This window comes from Melozone crissalis, unplaced genomic scaffold (assembly GCF_028551555.1).
Source record: "Melozone crissalis strain CALT ecotype California unplaced genomic scaffold, PUWL_Pcris_2 ptg000018l_1, whole genome shotgun sequence".
Lineage (NCBI taxonomy): Eukaryota > Metazoa > Chordata > Aves > Passeriformes > Passerellidae > Melozone > Melozone crissalis.
This window is the reverse complement of record NW_026535796.1, coordinates 12,469,130-12,488,223: the sequence shown is the minus strand read 5'-3', so window position 1 is coordinate 12,488,223 and position 19,094 is coordinate 12,469,130. Positions and strand designations below refer to the sequence as shown.

The 19,094-nt window shown below is 47.3% G+C and overlaps 2 protein-coding genes across 2 annotated transcripts in view; one reads left to right on the top strand and one right to left on the bottom strand.

The window, feature by feature from the left end:
• HRAS (HRas proto-oncogene, GTPase) overlaps nucleotides 1-7,634 on the bottom strand; it is a 39,828-nt gene extending 32,194 nt beyond the window's left edge. Inside the window, exon 1 of the mRNA XM_054276077.1 lies at nucleotides 7,370-7,634. The gene's annotated coding sequence lies outside the window, so the exon portion shown is untranslated. The remainder of the gene's footprint in view (nucleotides 1-7,369) is intronic.
• The window catches only part of RASSF7 (Ras association domain family member 7), a 233,852-nt gene that overhangs the window by 91,927 nt on the left and 122,831 nt on the right, over nucleotides 1-19,094 (top strand). The window lies entirely within an intron of this gene.

The window sequence follows — 19,094 nt, the reverse complement described above, 5'->3', positions numbered from 1 at the left end:
CAGACTGGGACAACAGTTTCTGTTCTCAGCTCTGCTCTGGGCTCCTCCTGTTAATGTGAATCTTCATTCCCCAGTTCCCAGCTGTAAAACAAGGGGTTGTAATAATGTGTCTCCTCTCCCTGCCCAGTGGGTGCCCCAGCTATAGGCACTGGTAGATGCTTGGCAATTTTTCATTTTCTAGCAGAGATGAGGGGCGGCCAAGCCTGGGCACTTCACAGATTGGAAAAGGGTGGCTGCTTGAGATGTACCCCAGAGAGGAACAGCAGAGGTCTAAACTGGTGTCGACTGAACACAGACTAACTAATGTGTTCATCCTAGAAGGAATGTGAAGCAGAGGACATCTTGTCCAGCCCCTGATAATCAGGTGCAGTAATTGTGGGGTCAGATGATTATAATTTGGTAATGAATCAGAGACTTCCACCCTCATCCATCTACCTCTCTGCTCTGCCACAGACCTGGTGAGACCCTGCACATGTCCCTATGCCTATGAGCCACATCAGTACACAGCCTCATTTCTGTGGAAAAGCAGGGGCTGAAGCACTTTTCCAGGTCTAGATCTCACTCTCTCACACCTCTGTTGTCTACCTCCACCATGGTCATGGTAGTAATTTCTTTCCAGTGGATATGTTTTGAGAATCAGTACCTTGATATTTGGAAATTATAGGGACCACCAGAATAGCTGCAGAGCCATCAGCTGCAACTGAGTAGCGCAGAATGGAGGAGATGCAGCTGCGCTCTTAAGAGGAGAGAGAGCAGATCTGACTCTCTTAGACTTCAGTACAGCCACCACACACCCCAGGAGAACGATGAGCAGAAAGTGAGGCAGGGATTTGTGTGCACCTCCTCATCCATCAGCAGCTACGCTGACTGCCAGATGGGAGGTGACACCACCAACCAGCACAGCGATGTCCTCCCCCTGCCTAGCCCCCAGCACTGATCCTCACCCTGCCTCCCACATCAGTGGTGCAAGAAGCCAGCACATGCTCGTCAAAGCAGGTCAGGGAGCAGACCACTCGCCCAAGGCTGCCTGTGTGGAAAGTGGGACAAGCCCTCCAGAAAAAACTGACTGGCCACTTACAATATCATGCAAATCAGGAAAAGGCCGGGAGACACAAGACTGGGAGAAACCTTGCATGACCAAGGTTATATTGTAAGGTTATGTATTCATCCTCTGCACACAAAGGGGGAAGCAAGGGCTGTGCATGCACACAGCAGGCAGGAGGTACCTCCTGCTTTCACCAGCATTTACTAGGTTTGCATTCTACAAAGCAGAGTTGTGCTGTTCACAGCAGGAGTCCAGCAGAGTGGGACCAAAAAAGAACCATTGCATCTACAGACAGAGCTCCAAGGGGAAACAATGAAAAAAAATAATAACAAAATTAGCATACACACATGCCAGGATCAGTCCCAAACAAGAAACAGTCACGTTTTATTTACTTAACATAATCAATTACTGTTTTATCTATTTATCATATCAACTAAAGCCTGATTTCTCAAGCCCAGCCTTTTCCTGGAGAAGGAATTCCAGTCCCTCACATATCATTAAGCCCCTGACATCCAATGCAAAGCCATCAGCAGGGAAGGAGCATGGCTGCTACAATCACTACAGAAACAGAGGACCTAGTGCCACACCAAGAATACTGCTCTGGCTCCTGAAGTGGCTATCTGGGGTGGGATGGAATCCATCATTTGAAGGCTCCAAATTTATACATTCAAGCTTATTCTATACACATGGTTTGAAGCAGGCTGAATAGAGCTGGATGTAAGCCACAGAACTGCTGAAGATAGCACAGAGTGTCAGAGCGCTCAACGTGATCCTGGAGCAGGCCGACACGGGGGCTGCCTGTTACCCCAAAAATCTGCTGATGAACCGAGCTCACTTCTCAGCAAGCCTCTAAACAAGATCCCAGCTTGCCTCAGGCACAAGCACTTGCTGGCCACTCTTTGGAGATTTTTCACTGCTTTGCCTTTCTCAGGGTATATGGCCCCATGCACTTCCACTTCCAGCCAGCCATGGTTCAGCCCTGACCAGCAGGAGAGGCAGTGCACAGTCTGCAAAGCAGCAGACTCCACAATGCTTTTTCCACTGATCTCCTCCCTCCTTCTCTCTGCAGAGCCTCACCCAGACAGAACAGGGCAGCCTGGAGCAGCCCCCGCTGTGCACACCTGCATCCCTCATTTCACTCCTACTCCTTGGCTTTTCAGATCTTGCTCCTCTTCTCCCAGTAAGAGCGTGACATCCTCTTCATTTCACAGGCCACAGCTTCTCCTTCACATCTGCTGTTCTCTCAAGGATGCTAAACAGCAGAAGACATACAGGCATCTTCCCAGAGACATTGCAGCAATGTCTCTTTTTTGTATTCGTCAAGTTATTGCTCCCACACACACACATTTAAACTCAGCTCCACCAGCTCTCAAATTTAACTTGCATACGAGCAGTCTGATCTATAATGGATTTAGCTAAGCAAAAGGAAAAATCCTCTTCAAGTTTGGCCCACAGCACAGCACTATACAAGTACCTGGGCTGCCACTGCCTCTGCATTATCAGAGCGCCTCACCCAGGGCATCCTACCCCTTCAGCAGATAGGCTGGGTATTTGCTGGTTATCTGCTAGGTCAGTATCCCTCCCTAAAGAAAAGTTCAGTGAAATAAGCAACCAGCTTAGCCAAGGCCAGATGGGGAGTCAGGATTCCCCGGTTCACAACCCTCTGGCTTTAACCACAAAGTCATCTTTCAGCAGAGATTAGCTGTTCCAAGAGCCCACATTGCTGTCAGATGGGCACCACAGGCAGGTCATGCATTAAGACAGTAAGCATGGAAAGACTGTTCTCTCTGTAGGCATTCAGGTCAGTTAGCACCACGCAGAGGAAGCTATAAAACCATACCCCACTGGTGAGAAATTGATAACGGGGTTTTGGTTTTACTGAGCTGGTCATTAAACAGTGTTGGTCCCACATTACAGAGAAATAGCTAGAAACACACAGAATAAACCAGATCATCCTGAAGTATTTACCTCTGGATATCTGTAATTATAAACCAAACATCACCAGCTTCTCTCTCTCCCTGCAGTAAATAATTAACTGCAAAAGAATATTCCTCTTGGCGCCATCCTCCCCAATCAATTCTGCTTTGCAACAATGTGCTGCCTGGATTGCTCTCTGTGTCAGTGCACCCGAGCGTTCCCCAAACCCCCTCAGAAGACAGAGGGGAGGTGGAACTGTTCACTTCAGTACAGCACAGACCTTTCCTTCAGGGTACAAGGGGCCATCGTGGCATAACTCCCAGTACTTCAAGCAGTCAGCTGTGACATACACAGCTTAGCTCATGCACTGCTGCAACATCACTGCAACCATCAGCAGAGGCGAATCACGCACTCGGAGCGCTCCCATCACACCCCTCTGGACTGCCTGAGCTTTATTGCCAAGGCAGAGCAAATTTCCTCCCCTGAAAGACAAGGTTTTCTATTCCTTTCATTGTTTTTGAATTATCCTCCCCATCCCTAGGTATCATCCAGGGGTAAAAAAAACCCAAACAACCAAACAAAGTCTTCTTTATAATAGAAATGTCATTTCTTAAGAGACTTTCATTTTTGTATACTAGATGAAAGTTGAATATTGTGACTGCTCAGTCATGTACTATAACCTGCATAATGACCTGTTTACCTCTTGCCACCTACCCTCATCAACCTGAATTTCATACAGACTCTGCAAGTAATAGGTAAACCAGAAAAGGTCCAAGCACCCGTTCCTTTTGCCCTGCTGAAAGGCACCTCCTGCCTGTAAAGCCAGTGGGGAGGAAGGATGATGCCAGGAGGAAAGGCAAACTGCCTGGCAGGAAGGCTGTGTTTGGTCAGACGGCAGATGGAAGCAGGTTGCATACAGATACACAACCAGGGAACAACACAAGGGCTGCCATTTGATCCTGGTTGCTTTCTTAAGATACAAAGTCAAATTCACTTTTGAAAGAGGCATAAGGAGAACACAAGCAAAAATGACAGCTGGGGAAAACCTCCAGAACTGCAGGAACACCCTTCCTGCAACAGCCAGAAAACGTGGGGAGAGGCAGAGAAGCATTACCACCAAGCAAACATCTTCATACTCAGACACAGTCTGGGTTCAGTTCTACATTTTTATGGGTTTAAACACATACCAGATTTAGATGAGCTGACTGTGAAGTGCTCAATGAAAAACTCCACCAGGAAGGTAGAGAAAAAGAAGAAAAAAGGCTAATTTAGACTCAAAAAGCATGGAAAGAGAGCTTCAAGAAAGAGACAGAAGAAACAATGGAAGGAAAACCATGACACAAAAGAGATAAATGAAACAGATACCAGGGACAGTTCAGAAAAAGATCAACCATGCAAAAATGGAATGAAAACTGGAAGAGAAAGATAAGAGAACAAGGAACATGCCATGACAGATCAGCTGAATAGCAGTTGACAAATAGATCATTAATTTCATCTCATCTGTATTTGTCAAATAATTTGTTTGATTAAGACTATTTTGTGGTCTTCAGCCAGGTATAGAGGTGATCAAATATCATGTCATTAATGTTATTAGATTAATACAAGTAAAATTCAAACACATTCAACATTTTTATCTGCTGCTCAATAAGTTCTGGTTCTAAGTTTACAGTTCAAAAATGTTGAAATAGAAAGCTGGGGATAAATTACAATTAAAGATTACTTGAAGCACAACCATTTGGCTTTTCCTAGACTGACAAAAATACAGTATACTGTATAACTCATCTTGAGAGACAGAAGAGAATCACCAACCTCCCACAAGGAATCCCTCTCTATAGGCAGTACTTTTTGTCTTGACTTTATTTTGTTGAATGTTTTCCCCAGCTTTTCTACTCCATAAAGGTTTTTCACCTCAAGAAAATCTGGTGAGCTCCAAGGGCAGCCTAATAGAAAGGTAAATTTGGGGTGCACTGGTAGCAGGAGGGAAGGCAGTGGGAGTCATATCCAGCCTGGAAGCAAATGCTTATGTTTGAGCTGAGCTTTTCTCCACTTAAATGGAAGTCAGGTGAAAGATGAACAAGGATGTCTCAGGATCTGTACTCTCACAGGGAAAAGTCTCCCACATTATCAGCAGCCTTTTTCAAACCTCCCTGGGAGAACCAGGGGGGAAAAAAGGTCACTTGGCATTTTTTCAGCCTGTTTTCATCTCCCTCCCCCAAGACAATAGCAAGGTCGCCTTGAGAATCGTCAGACCATGGGATGAAAGCCATCAAAGGCAGGGCATCTCCACACACGTGGTGGCAGGGCTGCCAGGGAGCCCTGGGGAGCAGAACCAGGCTCAGGAGGAAAGCGTGGCCATGGCTTTCTAGGCTGACATCAGAGGAACACGAGGCTACTCCCACTGCTGTTCTACCTTCACCACTGAATCAAACTCACCACAGGAGAGAACCACAACAAGGGCAACTCCCTGGGGCCGGAAAAGTGTCCCTCAGGTCATAAGTCCTGTTTAAATATCTCAGCAGTATCCCAAACTGAGATAATTATTGCTAATTACAAGATCATTTTAATGTAAACATGAAGGGTATTACCACGCATACTTCATCTCTTTTTAATTAAAAGAAGTAAGAGGTTCGCTGAGATAAAAAAAAAGACATGCTGACAGCTCCCACCCAAAAGCAGACTTTTCTGCAGTGATAACACCCATCAGCTTCCAGACCCACCGAGAAGACTGAACAGGGAAATCAATCAGCATCAGCCTCCCCAGTGCTGAAATGAAGCAGTTGGCACATTATTAATCACACAGGAAAGACATTTTATGAGGAGAAGGAAAGGACCAGACACACAGAGGGGTGATACACATGGATTCAGACATGGCTGTCTTAAAAACACTTAGGGAAATCACACAAATCACCAGCTGTAGAATTAAAATACTTCAGAGCTGTGAAGGATGAACATATCAGCAATTCTGACTACAGCAACTCTTTAGCTGAGCACACACCAAACCTCATGTGTTTTCCTCCATTCAAAACCAGTTCCTGCTCCAAGCTGCACATCCTACCCATGCCAACCAGACTGAAGTACATCTTGACACAGCCTCACCAGGAGTTCGTACTCCTTCTGCATTTCAAAGACCTACCCAGGAGCAACTTGCACTTCACAGGCTACAACAGATATGACCATCCAACATAGGACACTGGAATATCAATGGCTTGACTTGCCATGCAATGGCTTAACAAGCCATTCCTGCAGCACAGTCCTGTTTCCAGCTGTCCTAAGCATTTCTCCAGCAGCTCCACAGTTCACCAGTCCACTCTGACTTCTCATCATCTCTTTTGTCTCCAGGCTCTCTCCACTGCTTGAGGTAGGTAATTTTTAAACACATTCCCACTCGGGACCTGTATGGGCCAAGCGAGCTATCAGATGCACCTTCACTTGGGGTGAAGATGCTGCAGCCGCGGACTCCGCGACACCCTTTACAGGGCAGCAGGGCGCAGGAAGCCTCGGCACGCCGCAGAGCCCCGGCGGCGAGCGTCCCTAGGAGGGAGGGAGGGAGAGGAGGGAGGTGTCACCCGCTCCGCAGAGCCGCATGCTCGCAGAACGGGGGACCTCGCTCCCTTGCTCGCAGCTGCACACAAATACCTGCGCCTCCGCCACCTGCCTGCCCCCTCCGCGCCTCGCCCCGGGCCTGGCACCGCCATGGAGCTGGCCTCGCCCGGGGGGTGTCAGAGCCCAGCTGGTACCTGCTTTGGCAAAGAGTGGGGAGTCCGGGGCTCCCCTTTGAAGCACCACAGGAGCAGTGTGAGGGATGCAAGGGGATGAGGGAAGACGGGTGCAGTGGGCTGCAAACTGGGGGCGCGAAGAAGAGGAGGGGAACACGGCTGCAGCTAAGGGACACGGAAGGGAGCGGGACGGCAAGGGTGGGAAGGAAAAAGGGCTGCAGCTTGGGAGGAGGACACAGTGGGTGCAGAAGGAGGGCTGGGGCTGGAGGGCAGAGAGCAGGGAGGGCAAAGGGGGTACAGAAGCTGCCGCTCGGTGGTACCCCACCACCCTCCCACCCCGGCGGCCTGCCGGGACTCGGGTCGGCAGGCAGCGCCCAGGCAGCAGAGTCATGGCGCGGCCAGGCGAGCAGGTGGGTGGCCGCCACCGCCCCCAGCACCCCGCCGCCGCCCACCGGGCCGAGGGGCCGTCCCTTTTCACCGCCACCCCGGGCACGGCGGGGACAGCCCGAGCACGGTGGGGGTACGAACATGGCGGGGGGGGGGGGGGGGGGGGGGGGGAACAGCCCCGCTAACAGGTGGCGGCGGCGGCGCTGCCGACCCGTCCCCGCCGAGCCGGTGGGCGCTGCCCCTGCGCGACGGCGCGTCCCACCCACCGCGACCCAGCGCCAGCCCGCTCCCGGCGGTCACTCACCGGCTCGCCCACCCCGCCGGGCGGGATGCGCGTCCTGGAGAGCGGAGCGCGGAAGTTTAAAGCCGGGTAACAGTATTCGCTTTTGCCCTTCCAATGTAGGAAAAACCAAACTAGACGAGGCGCCCCGCCAGGCGGGCGAAACCCCGCTCCGCTCCTCCCCGCCGGGGGCTTCAGCCGCGCGTCGGCCCGGCGGCGAGGGGAAGTTTCCACCGCGGTGGTGGAGGCGCCCCCGGCGTGCCGCGCCCGCCCCGCATTGGCACGGGGCGCCGGGGCGCTGTGCCGCCGCCGCGCCCGGACAATGTGCGTGCGGGGAGAGCGGGAGCGGAGCGGGAGCGCGCCCCGCCGGCGGCCGCGGCACACGCCCAGCCCGCGCCCCGCCCTCCCGCCGCTCGGCGCCCGCCCGCCGCCCCTGATTGGCGGCCCCCGCCGCCTCCGCCCTCCGGGTGGGCCGCGCCGCCTGTCAGTCACCGCCGCCGCCCGCCCGCCGCGGCCCGGCCGCGGGGCGGTCCCTGGGGCGGCGGCGGCTGCGGCGGGGGGGCCGGGGGCTGCCTCGCCCCGGCGGGTGACCCCTGCTGCCTCCGCGCCCCGGGAGCCGCCGGGATCGCGTCCTTTCCCTGCCGGGACTCGTCTGCGCTCCCCGGCCCGCGGCCGCCCCTCCGCAGGAGCGCCCCGCACCCGAGGGGAGGGGAAGGCCTGGCGGCCGCCGCTCCCACAGCCCGCCCTGCCCCGCGGGACTGCCCGGGGCTGCGCTGCCTTTGTCGGCGCCCCACGGAGGCATTCTGGGGAGGAGGACCGGAGCCCCCTGAAATGTAGCATTGGTTGTCGGTCACGGTCCTTCCTGATAACGCGATGCGCTAAACTCGGCTCACAGGGTGCATTTATCTGGCCCCTGGAAATGCCTAGAAAAATAGATGACTCCAAATTATTCAAGTGCAATTAAGGCCACAAAGGAAAGACACCTGAATTGGCTCTGTTTAAGGCAGATGGGGTTCACTTAGGCTTAGCAGCAGAGATATGCACGGTCTGAGCAGAATTACTGCAATTTCAGATGAAGGTCCAAGCGTGTCGAAAGGCTCTCGTCTGATCCTATTTGGGTGCCACAAGAAGCACCGCTGAAGCAGAGCTAGTAAAAATTGATGGACTCAAGCTTCATGTCCTGAAATCGGGTCTGTCAATGCAGGGCTTCCCATTCTGTCACAGTACACCAGACATTTTCTACTCTGGGCACTGTGATTCTCTTATTACTATTTGTAAACTGGATAGAGTGGATTGCATAGTCACTGTATTTTCCAGCAGCTTGCAGAAGTAATCAAGCTTTGATGCAGAATACGATGCCAAATAAAGTACACACTCCTGGTACTGGAAAAGCACTGTTCTCTCTGACATATGTTTCAAGCACACTTTCACAATTTATTGTTTCCATTAGAAAAGTATCTACTAATCTGAAAATCGATCTAAAAACCATTGTTCTAGATACTATGCTTGACACATAATAAAAAGAAAGCTCATGCCCTGCAGAGCTTGTATCAAGAGCAGATTAAACACGTTCTAAGGATACCCATAGAGACAGTTGTGCAGGTTTTCTCAGGTCTCACAAACGTGTTGCACCAGCACAAACAAACCTGCCGGAGCACTTTTCCAAAAACCAGCACGCAAACAGACAGGTCCAAACAAAAAAGCTGAAGCTTTTAACCTACCTCGAAACTCTTCCCTTGTTTCTAACAAGCCCTCCTGACTGTGAGTGAGCTCTGGGTTGTGCGGGGAGGCGAGGGCCGCAGCCGAGGGAGAGCCAGCATCGCTGCCGAGCGAGCCGAGGGCAGAGCGGCGCACACACACGCGCACACACACACACACACACACACACACACACACACACACACACAAAGGTGAGGGGCTGCTCCGCAGGCCGCCACACGCACGCACCGTGCGCCGCCTCTCCGGGCTACCTGTCTCGTCTTGTTGTAGCCGTGTCTAACGAGCAGCCAGGGTACTGGAGCATGCAGGAGCCTCGCTTTTTGAAGCACCCTGAAAACAGGCTTCTCTTTTTTGGTACCTAGGTGGCCCAGAAGAACTTGTCAGGAAGCAAGCGCCAAATAGGTAGTAAAATAGGCACAGCTATGGGGGAACATCAGTTTCATGCTTCCTGGGCTTCTCAGTGACCTACAAGAACCAAGAAACACCAGAGGAGGAGAGTGAAACTGCCTCTCTCTTGCTCATTCTTCAGTGCCAGATCACATCAGGCTGTAAGATACCCGAGGACTATTTGTTTGAAGACTGCTGGAAGACAGAGACGGAATCACCTATTGGTGAGTCACAACCCCACAATGGCAGAGGGGTGATGGCACAGACTTGCAAAGACACAGAGAGTGATAAGAGCTTAAAAGTGTCTTCTTTCCCCTTCTACTTTTTGATAAAAAAGCAAAATACTGGGACTAGATCCTCAACTGTGGCAAAACAAAATAACTCCATGCTTTTGTCAGAGCACAGATTTACACTTTCTGAGGTCATAGCCCATTCTATTTGTAAAAAATTGTTGTTCCTGAGCAGATTATTCCTTCCTTTCTCCAAATTTGAGTTTAATTCTTGGAAAATGTCTGGCTTGCAGTGCTCTAACTGTTGTGAGCCTTGCTTGACAGGAAAGGAAGGCTAACCAAGTACTGGGTCCACTGGCATGCAGGGCAATGAGAAGGAAAGTGAGAGTATCTTAGGTCCTTATTGCCACAGTAAAACTCCAAAAACAAAATGTGCAGAGGAGATGAAATACCTTCAATTCCCATACCTTCAATTTTTCATGATTGTTTTCACCAAACTGTACGCAGCTTGCAGCTGGAAGGCCATAACTCATCGACATGCTTATCCTGTCATGGCTTTTTGTACCAACACACTAAATTCAGTCTGTGAAGGTACATTACTGATTTTTGTAGGTACTGTGACCCAAAATTAACCCCTTGATATTTTCACCCCTGCTTTAACTTCTGTGAGAGGGGAATTGTAGACAAGACATAAACTTAGCTGTCCACTGTGTGACATACAGACATGCCAAGAGCTTAGTGAGCAACTGAACTTCCTCATCAGCTACAGATCAAAGCTACATTTTTAAAATTGGAGGGTTTTTTGAGTGGTTTTTACTAGAAACACCTAAGTTGAATTATTCTTTCTTTCTCCCTAGTAAAAAACTCAAAAAAACATGAAAAAGTCTTCTTGTGATCATCAAAATCATCAGCAGGTAGGTAAGAGTAGGTAACAGTAATTTTTTAGCTTCACAAGGATACATACTTAAATACATCCAGATATCCACTATATATTTTTGATATACTGGAAGGTTTATTAGTTCTCAGCAGACACAGAGAGTAGATTAGTGGTGTCAATTGCTATTGTTGTTTTGGGTCTCCTGTTGTCACCATATGTACAAGTTCACCTGATTTTAATCATGCAGTTTGCTTTCTGGTTCTTTCCATGGCATTTGAGCTCACCCTAGTCTGTTTTCCTGAATGCATGCTTTTTCTGTGTGACTGGAACTTCACTGGAAAGTGTTTGCAAGGAAGGCTCTGTCATTGTGCTCCCTCTGACAATGTCTCTGACAGCATACTGAGAAAAGCAGAGATCTCTGTGAGTTTTGCTTCCCCATTGTGCAATATTCTTCATGATTTTTTAATTTAATCCTCCTGAAGATACACTAGCTCAAGAAACATGCAAGTCCTTTTCTCATACTGGGATGTTTTCTTGCCCATCTCTCCCTGAGCTTAGAGAATGAGTAGGGTCATGGCAGAAAGCAAACTGATAAGTAATCAACTTTTAAAAATTTCTATGTTTCTAGGGAATGCAAATTGTTTCTTTGTAGTATCTGACAGAGTAACACAAGTAACTTATCATGGCAACCAGCTTTTGGAACAGAAAAAAATATATCATTACAAGGTGCTTTGTTACTATAACAGGGAAAGAAGCTGAGACCTTATCAGTTTTGTTCACTTGTGTGTCATGCATCATCTAGGTAGCAGAACCTGTCAGTAGAAATTTGTGTTCGATTCAGTGCAAGTCTTCTGCCTTGTGAGCCTATCTGATACTTGGATCAAAGCTGAAGTGCAGTCAGAAGGAAAGAAGGAAGTGTTCAGAAGAATTGAAACAAGGCTAGATTCTCAGAAACACAAAGACAAATCCATTTCCTCCAAGCTGATGCAACTCTGAAGATGCCAGTAAGGGATGAACCAATTCTGAAATTAATTTGGCTTGCATTCACTGACAGTCTCCATTATTTTACTGTCCTTCTTTATTCTTTTTTAAGTGAAGTAAGTCAAACCCATTCTCTTTACAGGGATGCTTCTGGGAAGGACAGACTCATTTCCATTCAGCTTGCTTGGGTTAGTAAGTGAATGTAGAAATGGCAAAGGGAATCAGCTGAGGGCAGAGAGAGGAAACTGTCACAGTTACCACTTTGGAAGGAAATAAAAGCTGAGTTTGTTAGCTCAGAGGAGGAGAGTTTTGAAAACTGTTGTTTGTGCACAGAGGCCAGCAGAACTATCCTGTGCTGAGGATAGGCTCATTTATAGATCTGGAGTGGATCTAGGGTATGCTTTACTCTGGAGCTGGAAAGGATGTCTTCTGTGTGACAGATTTGAAAAGTGAAGGAAAAGCTGAAAGTTTCTTAATCCCTTGACTACTGTTTTGAGCCACAAGTAACACAGCTCCAACTGTGTGTTGGACTGAAGTGTATGCTCCCCCTTCTATTTTAAAAACACTCTCTTCCAGTTAAAATTTATGCTGTTCATGCACTAGTACTAATGCTTGAGAAACAGTGGCCGGCTTTCTGAGCTGCCTGGGGCCTAGCTGAATGCACAGGTAAAATTCTTGTGACTCATGGACAATTCTCTTCTAGCTTCCTGGTGAGGTTGTAGAGAAAATGCTGCTAGATAACAAACCCTGACAATAGCATGACTTGGAAAGAAGCCTTTGAAAATAAACTCTTAATGTATCAGATGAATCTATGTGAGATGCAAAGCTAGAGTTCACTCTTGACAATGAATTCTTGTACTGTAAGTGACTGACTATAAAAAGACTTGGGAAAAATCTGAGTCTCCTGCAACACAAAGAAACCTTGAGATAAATGAAAGTCATCTCAAAGGAACCAAGCTAAAACTGTTCAACACTATAATTTAACACAGTTTCCTAGAGACTGGGAAAAGTCAGTGGGCTTATCCTTACTGCACGTTGTACCAAGAGAGAGCCACAAGAGACATCACAAGTGTTAAATGCCACAAATGCGTACTGTCATCTCAAGGGCCTGGGAATCTTGGAGATACTTAAGATTTGGAAGCAGCAGTCCAGCTGCAAAGGGTTTTTAAGACTGACACTGAACTGGAAAGATCTTCTGGAATAATCAATTAACAAAAGAAAACACTGAATTAATTAATCAGTCCTCAATAAATCAACAAAATCTTCCTCTATATAATCTCCAAAGGCATGGCATTGCTTCAGATGTCTCAAGCAGTGAATGGGACCACGTTGTTTTTAATCCCTAAAATAATGGCATTAATATTGGATCAAATTCCTCTTAATAATTGTGCTCAGGTTTCTTTCAACCAAACAATTTGAAATGCTGCAGAAGGTTTTTGTTGAGCAGAGCAAAGTCCTCACTTCTGGAGTGTTATCTGATCCAGGACAAGATCTTTCTTATGATGGATTTCCTTTTTGAAATAAACAAGGCAGCATCTTGCCAAGTGCCTGGCTCAAGCCCCACCAAAACTAGAGAGAGAAAAGATTTCTGTTGACTGAAATAAATTTTGCTAACAGTTGGATTTGGTCAATTTTGAACTGAGAATAGAAACTTGCAGAGATGGTGCTCTGGAATCGCAGAAATGAAAGACTTTGTAATCAGAGCTTGGAAGTGGAAGGAGATTCATGTTCCATAATTTAAAAATACAGACAGCTGCTGATTCCTTTTTTTGCTATTAAAAACCCCACAACCCAAACACACACACACAAAAGACATAATTCAGAGACTGGTCATTTCCCAGTCAGACTCCTTCTAGAGACACTGTGGGAATGAAAAGATTTCATATCTCCCTAGATGTGGTATGCAATACTTGGTAACATGAGACCCTCCCCTGGGTGGATAATGGGATGACTGGGCTTCAGATTTTGCTGTGTGGGGTGAGCAGGGGGGAGAGATGAGATAAGGGTTTGATCTCTGGGTATTTACAAGCAGAGTGGCTTTCTACAGGTGCCTGACAATTTCAGTCTGATCTGAAGCACACTGCCCTCTGCAGTGTCCCGATTGTTCCTGTGGGTGTTTGCTTAAGCCCCCAGCAAATGTCCTTTTTGGCTATTTGTGCTTTTTCCAGGGAGTTGTAGCTGATCATGTGCTGAATCTGGAACCTGAGACACTTAGAAACGACACTGATTCTTTCAAGAAATGCCCCCACCTCATCAAGAGTTGCCAGGGTTGGTGAGGTCCTGTGTCTCCTTCCACTCTCTGCTGTGCCTGCCAGCGTACATCAGCAAGGGTCAGCTACAGTAGGAGGCCTGGTAATACAGAAATCTGCAAGTTGGGAGCAACACTAATTTTCCTGGCGGTGGCTTGCTGGCATATGTACAGGAGCTTTTGTTAGCTGTCAGCCTGAATGGAATGTCAATCATTCCCTTGGAGCCTGATCTCCAGATCGCTGCACTTTTGGGCTTTTGCCTTCATCTTCATACAGCAATAACTCAGGTCTGTGGAAGCTGGAAGCCTTATTTTTTGTTAAGAAGCCCTTGTGATATTTAGTCCCCATGTGGTTTTCTTTTTCAAACACTACAGAAAAGTTTGAACCCTTTGCAACTGATATGCTACCAGTTTTTTTTATGGGACAGTTTGGATCACTTACCATGCTCTGGGTCATCTGTCAATTTTGCTGGCAGGAGCCAGATTTCCAGAGTGGAAGTGGGATGAGTTGCTAAGGAATATCTTGTGCTCTATATCATTTCTGTATTCACTGATGTGCAACAGATTTATCTGTGTAGTTCAAGGCCTCTCTGTACCAGATGGGTTTGTATTGGAATCTCAGACCATCCCACATGTTCTCCTGGAGAAGACACAAAGATTATTGGTATTCTTTTTAAAATACTCTTCTTCTTCATCAGCTAATGCTGATTTTCTTTCCGTCAGCATCAAAGAACAATTGCTAACTACATCTCTTTCTTGCAGAAATTTCAAAGCAGTGTTGCACAGCATGATTCAGGCATGCACACATGGTAGAATTAGATAGAATTAAAGACATTTGTGTTTATCCAGTTAAACTACTGGTTCCTTTTCCTTTGACTGTTTTTAATATACTGGCCACACATTGTCTCTAACCCTACCATGCAGCCCTCTTTCTCATCATCATGCTCAAGCTGCTGAGCCTTCTCTTCTGTTAATTCCCTCACTAAATTCTGGTTTTCCTTCTACTGTGAGGAGATGCCCTGAGCCTTGGTTCCTATCTATGCAAGCAAGTAAAGCTGATGTGAAGCAGAAATACATTACAATACAATGCAATACATCAGACTGGAGAGGAAGACAGAATCCAGCCTTCCCAGCATCTCTCTGCTTCTTAGTGCTCTTAACACACCAGTGTATGCTCTATTCCTACCCAACCTTAGTAAAGCTTGCTCATCTGGTCCTTTTCCATTATGGACAGGTGTTTTCCTCTGTGGCAGCCTCTTCCTGATGCTCTTGTGCAGTGTTTCCAGCTCCCCCTCCAACCGTCTCTGTGATTTCCTCAAACACACGCTGCTGCAGTAACCAAGTCCATAGGTGACCTCAGCCTTGAGGTTATTTATAGCAGAGGTAGACACTGTCCTGCAGTGCAGCTGCTCATTGTCAGAGCTAAAGATCCTGAGTTATGGAGCTCCCTGGGAGCTTATGGTGGTAGCAGTATTCCCACATCAAGTGAGATCCAGGTTAGATACTGAAAGGTTTCCTTGGCAGTGAGGCTCTGCTCTTGTGTCACTATCTTGTCTAGGCTGTCCTGAGAAATCCCTAGTAAAGGTGAGGGCACAGTCCTCCCACACAAATGCCTTCAAGAGCAGCACAGGGCTAGAAATCATCCCTTCAGTCAGAGACATGACAGAGTTGACCTCAGAGACATGACAGAGTTGACCTCATCAGGGTATTTCTACACCTATTTCACACAGATTCTCTTCTTGCTGGCAGTTACCCCTTTCCTTATTACATAACTTTCTCACACTGAAGCCATAAAGTTGACCACAGCATCTTGGTGTTTTTGTCTGCAGTTTGGTCATCCCCTTTCCTCTGCTTCTCCATCAGGGAAGGTGAAAAACAGAAGAGGACCTGCAGTCACTTGCATCTTGCAGGACTGGTGCATGTCCATTTCATGTTCCTAGGTAACTTTTCAGGCAGATGTTCATGAGCTCAGCAGTGGTATAACTGTGTGTGTGTGTGTGTATGTGTGTGTGTGTGTGTGTGTGTGTGTGTGCAAATCACCCAGATACTCTCTGAGGGTATTTCAGGGGGCCAGTGCTAAACATTTCAGAAGTCAGACCTCCTGCAACAGTCCTAAGCTCAGATGCCCAAAGCAACATATTGCAAATTTCTTCTCTGGTTTGATTCACAGCTTTGTGTTTCCTACTTTCAGTCAGCAGACTTCACTTGGGGAAATACTGAGGTTAGCATATGAAAACACTGATCACAAATGTTACATGAATCCAAGTAATTGATGGAATTTCAGCCATTGGCTATCATAGCCTGTGTTAATCTCCAGATGTTGTATTAACACTGGGTGATTTCCCAGTTCTCGTTAGCAGTATGCTTTGATGGGGGTAGAAGGTGTTAGCTGTGCTTTCCCTTCAGTGAGTTGTTTAATCATTGGAGCTTACTAGCAGTGGGATCTAGGGGACTTAGGTGATCACAAAGTGAATTTAGAGTAAAGCAATACCCTCCCTCTGGCTTCTCTGGGACAGTGAACAGGAGAGGGAATGGGTTCAGAACTGCTCCCTTTCCTCTTTTAAGCAGCACTGGTGCTCCAGTGAGGACTAAGCAGGAAGCTGCTGCCTTCTTAGTCAAGATCTTCCTGGTTTTCAGGAGCACACTCAGACTGGCTCTCCTGCAGATCAGCACATGCCAGTGAACTTGTTGTAGCATGTTTAGCTGCACGTTCTTGTTGGCTTACTGAGGTCTGATCCAAAGCTTACTGCAGATACAGGGAGGGTTCACGTACTTCTTCAGCGGCCTTTGGTCTACTCTGTGGAGGCAAAAATACAACTGTGATAGATCCATGGGTGAGTGAACTCTCCATTACCACCACATTTCACTCTGAGGAGATGGCAAAAGGGATTCTGCAGCCCGACCTTGTGCATCCCAGAGCAGTAAAAGCAACATGAATCCTACTTAATAAGTAATTCAAAAGCACTTTCTGGTTTGTGAATCATCTGCATCTCAGACTTTCTGAGACTCTTGGGTAATGAGACAAGAACAGTGCAGCTTCTGTAGTCATTTCTACCTGCTCACTGGGCTGCTAGCCTGCTCTGGCCCTAATTTTGAGCTGTTCCTTTAAACTGCTCTCTGCAACTAAGCAATTCTCATCTAGAGATCTCAGACATGAAGTAATCCTCCCAGCTTTTCTATTAAAAAAGCCAACTACCATTAAACCTGTTTTACAGGTGGGTAGGCTGAGCTCCAGTCTGCCTGAGATCACAAAGTGTTATTTAGGACCAAACTGCCTGGTCTGACACATTGCTGCAGCAGGGATGACCACTTTTCTTAGAGGAAAAGAGTGCCCAGGTGGAGGCAGGGCTGGCCTCTGTGGACGTGCTTTGCACATGACTGTGAAGCACATAAAGCTCACTGGCAGCATGGCAGGAATCCAGGTGTCCCTTGGATGAAGATGCTCGTGTAGGGTAAACTAAAACACCGTGCTGGGCTCTGTGTGCTGAGCCATCCGGCAGGTGGGAATGCACAACTCTGCCTGATTGCTCATGCCTGAGTCACCTCCTTCAGCATTTGCCACTGCCTAGCATGTTAGCATGCTGCCTGCTGGATAATAAATGACTTCATCTGCTGCAGCAGTGAGGATACTATTAAAAATTAACCCTGGGAAATGGTCCCACATATTTTTTTCATTCAGACGCAGACAAGGGGGAAGAGGAGAGGAATGCTGTTGAAATGGGATTTGCAGAAAAGGCAAGTGGTGAGTTTTTAGTAATGAGGATAGTTCAGGCTTCAGTTTAATCACTGCAGTTGTTGACAATCAATGATCAAAATTCAGAGGGCTTAAGGCACTTGATAAAGTTAAAAGCAGTGCAGGTAGAAAAGACTCAGTAGGCATATTGCAGAGGAGGTCAAAGAATGGGATAAATGGGGATTACTGTGCTGACATATAATTTATGACCTGTTTGCAGAAATAAATTAATTCATCACATGGATGATATTACCTCCTTTAAGGAATGATGCTATCTGATTTCATCTGTAGATGAAACACTCTCAGTTTTGGTTTATGCATTGCATGCTTTTCTCATAGTAGCACACTTAGAACCACACCTTACCTATTGCAGCATGCAGAGTATATTTACAGAAGTGAAGGATTTGTATTAAATGTCTCAGGAAACAGTGCAACTGACAGACAGATATTTCATTTTCTTGGCTTCTCTTGCCTCCAGCACCCACATAGTATCCATCAAATTGTCTGGAGTCAAATCCTCACGGGCTGCATTTGAGGCTTGGGCAAGGAGCCAGCCTGGTTTAGAGAGCAAAGTCCTGTCTGTCCGCACGCACTTCCCACTGTCTGTGTGCTGCAGTCTGGAGCAGGGGAGCTCAGTCTAAGGTTCAACAAAAAGTACCATTTAACTCCCTTTGCATTGTTCCAAGAAAGGGATTTGGTGTGAAGCCTGCTGACACAAGTATTGATGATTCCATTGTTGACACAAAAATTGCACCTTGTTCTGAGGCGTCATTCAGCTGGCTTTGGTACAGCAGCAAGCAGCACATCCCATCCTGAGGGATGTCCCAGCCCTTTGAGCTGCTCCCTTCATAGATGGTTGGTACCTATAGATGGTCTGGATTGCAGCACAGCCTGTAATGCCAGGTGCACTCACTGTGCAAGCAGATCTGCCCTCTGGCTGGCATGCTTTTTTCCAGAAGCATATTGTGCCTGTTGATTTCATAAATGTACTGTGATAGGACAGCACCTGTCCAAGGGCCAAGATGAGGTCTGCATGTTTGTCCTGAGTCACCTGCTCATCTCCACATGGCAGAGGTATTTTAAAATGTTGGTCTTAAGCAACATTTCCTGCTGCAGCAGGAAAAATTATATAAAGTTCCTTCATAGACAGTGTTAAAAATTTGCTGGATGAAAAGTACTCAGATATTGCTATGTCTGGAGACAATTTGAGACAATTCCTACTGTAAGATCTTTTCTTATCTGTGATATTTACAGAACCATGGTTGAAATATTCCTCAGGCTAATTCCTTTATTTATTGTCTCTCCTTTCTCTCTCCATCCAGACAGAGCTTTGTCATCAGCCCTAATCCCTGGTACCTACATACAGCAATTGCTGCAGCCAAACACTGCTGGAGCAAGGATTTTATTGTAATGATTACTGACCAGAAATTATCACAACAGTTGTCCTCAACACAACACCTATTTATAGACATGGTCTTTGTGGGGCTTTTGGAAAGCCCAATAGCTTAGGGTTAGTTTGGCACCTCTTTGCAGGGTAGATGGTGCACGTTGAAATCACTTCCTTTAACGTCAAT